At 34.3% G+C, this 4,867-nt stretch overlaps 1 pseudogene; it reads right to left on the reverse strand.

The window, feature by feature from the left end:
* Positions 1–3,279: 3,279 nt before the first annotated feature.
* Positions 3,280–4,550, reverse strand: LOC102590868 (lignin-forming anionic peroxidase-like; annotated as a pseudogene).
* Between the last annotated feature and the right edge of the window lie 317 nt (positions 4,551–4,867).

Consider the following 4,867-nt stretch of genomic DNA (forward strand, 5'->3'; position numbering starts at 1 on the left):
GAAAACTCTTTCTAAAAAGAACATATCAAAACCATATTTTAATATGATCATTGATGGTATTTCTAGAGACCATACTGTTTAAACATTGATGACATACTCGATTTGTCATACTAATCATGTTTTAGAAACTCTTTTGCAAAACTCATCTTTTCTCAAAAAAGAGATAGTACTCAAACTTCTCAAACTCTTTTGGAAAATCTCAGTTTCCCCTCATCTTAAATGTGAAAACATTTATAAACTTCTTTGGGATACTTAGTTCCCTAATAGCTTTTGAGAAATGAACTCAACTTTAAACTCTTGACTTAACTTGAAACTCGATACTCTTTGCTTGACTTGCAACTCTATGCTCTTTGCTTGACTGGAAACTTTAGCCTTAAAATGAAGTTAAAACGTTCATTAAAGACTCTTGAACAACTTTAAAGACTCTTGCTTGACTTACTTCTTAACTTCCAAGCTTGGCTCTAACTTCACTTGACTTCTAACTAACTCTCCTTGAAATTGAAATTATGGATTCAAGGTATTTGATCACATGCTTATAGATGAGTTCTTGACGTTTAAACGTACTTTGGAGTGTTGGAAACAACTAGGAAACATAGGTACAATACCATGGAACATGCATGAGAAAGTTTGAAAAGAATGGGGGAACTTGGCGTCCTTGGCGCTCTGCAAGGCGCGGAGCGCCAGCCTTAAAACTTCAGAGGGCCAGCTAAGGCACTCTGCTAGGCGCGGCGCCCCAAGGGGAAAACTTCAGAGCCCCTGCTGGGGCGCGCTGGTTGGCGCGACGCCCCAGCCCTTTTCCTCGAAAACTCGACTTTTCTCCTTCCTTTTTCCAACTTTAAACCTCAAAGGTTCCAGCCCCAAACACTTAGAATCGTTAAAACCCTCAACATACAATAGATTCAACTAAAAAACATAACCAAATCATGTCTCAAATCAACAAGAACTTCAACAACACAATCAACAACATCAACACCACAACCAACAACTTCAACAACACAACCCAATCTTTTTCTCATAAATAAAACGAGCTTGGCGTGTGGGGGAAAGGACCAACCCAACACTATGAACTCACATACCTTAATAGGGATCACCCCCCGACGATACCACGACGATCTCCTTGACGAAACCTTGCTTCTTCTTCTCCTTCTCCTCTTCTTCTCCTCTTCACTCTCAAACCCTAACTCTCACTCTTTAAAATGGGACAAACTGATCTAAAAATCAGTCTAACACAACAATATAACCAAAGGAATTAGTTAGGGAAAAGACCAAAATGCCCTTAAAATTTCCGGACGGATCCCTGCCAATTGCCCAATTTCCAAAGGGCATAACTCCCTCATACAAACTCGGAATCGAGAAAAATTGGTGGCGTTGAAAAGATCATTCCACGAGCTTCGCAACTATAACTGGAACTACACCTAACTCATCCTGAGCTGGGAGTTATGACTGTTCAAAGTTGGCCAAAAACTCACTTTTTTTCCATACTTGGCCAAATTTCCAGATTTTTAAATTCTTTCCAAAAATGACTATTTCCAATTCTAAGCCTCTTCATAGTTATTTCAAATTGTCGGATGTTACAGCCACGTAAACCAAAAGGTGTGTAAAATAACAAAAAAAAGCAAGTTCGGGGGGTAATAGGACCGTAATTAATTAAGATGTGTCTCTAAGATCTTGGTCATAGTTTAGAGGTACTTGTGTCTTATCCTTATTATAATCAAATAGTTTGATTCAATGTGAATATAAGATTAAAAAAAGTTTACCGGTGTTACGGGTACAATATGCATGCATTTCAGATAACTTTTTTATTACAATGATTTAACATAAAGGATGCGTTGCAGTGAATGAGGTTGGTCCTCCCTTAATTAGAGGTCTCATGTTTGAACCTTCGGTACGGAAAAATCTTCGGTATAGGGAGTGGTTCCCCTCGGAAGGGGTCTAAACACGTACGTGAATTCGGATATAGTCGTTACTCCAATGCAGGTATCGAAACCTTCGGTCTCATGTTTGAACCTTCGGTACGGAAAAATCTTCGGTATAGGGAGTGCTTCCCCCCGGAAGGGGTGGAAAAAAAAATCTTTTGTCTATCACATTTATTATTTTTATTAATTTTTCAATTTATAAAATTATCAACTTTAATTTATTTTGAAAAGTACACTACCCTACAAAAATACATGTCTACTAAGCTGTTGAAGTTATAAAAAGAAGTATTGTGTATGGACATGAATTTCAGATTGAGAAAAGAAGAAGTTGAAGCTTTTAGAACGGAACTTGAAATACTACTCGATCAAATTTATTTTTGACGTTGTAGGTGTTGAATTTTCTTGATTTCTTCATATGTTAACTTCTTTTTATATAGAATCTCCTTAACGAAAATTAAGACTTCCACCACTGATGTTTGATACTTTTAGACCGGTGGGTACATAGAAAGTGAATGCAGGCAACTTGTGTAGAACACCACGCTATAAAAGTTGGACTTTGGAATGGTTAATTAAACAGAAGGTTAGCATCTAATAGTTTAATGTCAAAATAATTATTCGTCAAATGTGAGTAATATAATTATTTATATAGTCATACATCATCAATTCTTTGACTTTACCCTTTCGTACCAATGATTTGATAATTACTAATTATTTGTAGGATAAAATTATGAAATGTCAAAATCAATAGTCAATGGGATTAAAATATTACTTTTGGAGAACATTTCGCTTTCCATGCTCAATGAAATCTATTACGAAAGAGATAGTCATTTTGATTTGTTTTAATAATGATAACGATCATAGTCGCCGTTTAATAATATTTTTAAATTATTTTAACAAGTTGTGGATTACTATAATTATTTTTCTGTTGACTTCATTATGGTAGGGTAAAATTAAAAAAATATAATGATATAAATTTTAATTTACCGATTACAGTAGAATTTATCTTGAATCGAGATCTTTTGGCTCAACTTTATCCCAGTTTTGCCCTTTTTTTATTAAGATTAAGACAGTGGAAAAACTACAACAAAATTCCAATTGCACATTTGTAGTCGAAAAATTTATAGTAGTGTTATACATGCTGATAGTATAAAATTTATTTATATTATCTTAAATTGAGATAACAGATTAATTATTATTATAATTAGTGTGTATCAAAATATTCAAGTTTAATTATATATTAAAAATGCAGCCAAGTAATTACATTGCTAAACATTAGCTAGAAGTACTTAACTACTTCCTTAAAGCATAACGAATATTTTATTACATTACTGAAACAATACAAATACAATATATAGGAAAAAAAATCAAATGAATACAAATAAACTTAGCAATTATACAAGTAATAGGCTTTTGAAAAATCAATTTATAGCTCCACAAACAGTTCTTATGATCCCATTTTGACCAGTTAGAGGACTAATATCTCCTATTTTAATCATGGCTGCAGCAAAAATCAGAGGCAAATGCTCGAGGGCTATTACTATATTCTAAAAACAATATCATCAGTAGACCCTCCACTCAAAAGAACTTGATCTGATTGAAGAAGACCTTTTCTTTGCCTCAAATTCTTGAAGTAGTTGTTATCCAATTGATTAGGTGTTACCAAATCAAGTGGAGCTAGGTTTCCATTTTGATCTTCTTGAGGACATTGACGTCTTCTAGTGCTAGCAAATCCTGCATCGATGTCTGTTCCATTGCTATAAATTCTATCACGGAAAAGGAAGCATTGTGCTTGTCCAATTGAATGTGATCCTAGAATTAATCAGAAAATTGAAAAAGTTAGAACTTGTCATAAATATGTACAAATCTATATATGATCGATATCAATAATTAGATCGAGTTTTACCTGATAAAGCAACCATATCCCTTGTGCTAAGGCCTTTGTTGGCAAAGCCAGAAATAAGCCTACTAAGAGAATCGAAAGGACCGGGAAGATCAGTTTCTGCAAGAGTATGACTTGCAGTGGTTGAGTCTCTTCTTCCCAGTTTCACTGTCCATGATGGACCGCCAATTAATTGGTTAGAATAAAAAAAGTATGTCAGCACACGATACAACTCCAGGACATGTTTTCTCAACCTCTCTTTTTGCATCTTCTATAATACCAAAGCCTCTAACTGATCCAAGATTTGGCAGCGCAGTCTTCTCGCTGACAATCGTTGGAGTTTCATCAAGCAAGAGAGAAGCATCACAACCCTATAAAAGTTAAAGCCGCAAATTATATATAATTAGTATTAGTATATATATTATGCATGTCATCAAACCAATAAATTAAAAGTAGTTTGATAAACATATAGATTAATGTATATATCCAAACCTGAACAAACAATCATGGAAATGAAGACGAATGAGCGATGCAGCCATACGACGTTCGCTTGAAATTGCTTATCTTATACTTGTACGAATAGTGGTGAGAGCATTAGGGCAAGTTCGGTCGTAAAATGTGGAAGAAAGTTGTGCATGGCATTGCATGGTAGAGAGTAGAAGAAGAGAAAATATAGCAACAAAAGAGTTGTTTGAACTTGTCATTTTGAAATTAAAATGCAAAGTTTGTTGAAAGAATTATAGATGTTTATTATCTTTGTGATGTGTTGAGGGAATAATGTGTCCCTCAAATATTTATAGGCATAAAAACACGTTATTTTAAATCTCTTTGGTCACTATTGGCTGCCAATTGCATATCCACGTTGTCGCAACCTTTGTCTTTGCTATTCTTTTGACTTGTTCTAATTGCTACCTATTCTTGTACTGGCCTAGTGGGGACGGGGTAAAGATAATTACGAATTCAAAAAAATTGCGTTAATTTTATATTATCGATTTAACCTTTAAGATTTGACAAAAAAAATAAATTGAAAATCACTTAGAAACTAGGTAACAAATCAAATGAACCATACACA

The sequence above is a fragment of the Solanum tuberosum genome, unplaced genomic scaffold, assembly GCF_000226075.1.
Source record: "Solanum tuberosum cultivar DM 1-3 516 R44 unplaced genomic scaffold, SolTub_3.0 scf00700, whole genome shotgun sequence".
NCBI lineage: Eukaryota > Viridiplantae > Streptophyta > Magnoliopsida > Solanales > Solanaceae > Solanum > Solanum tuberosum.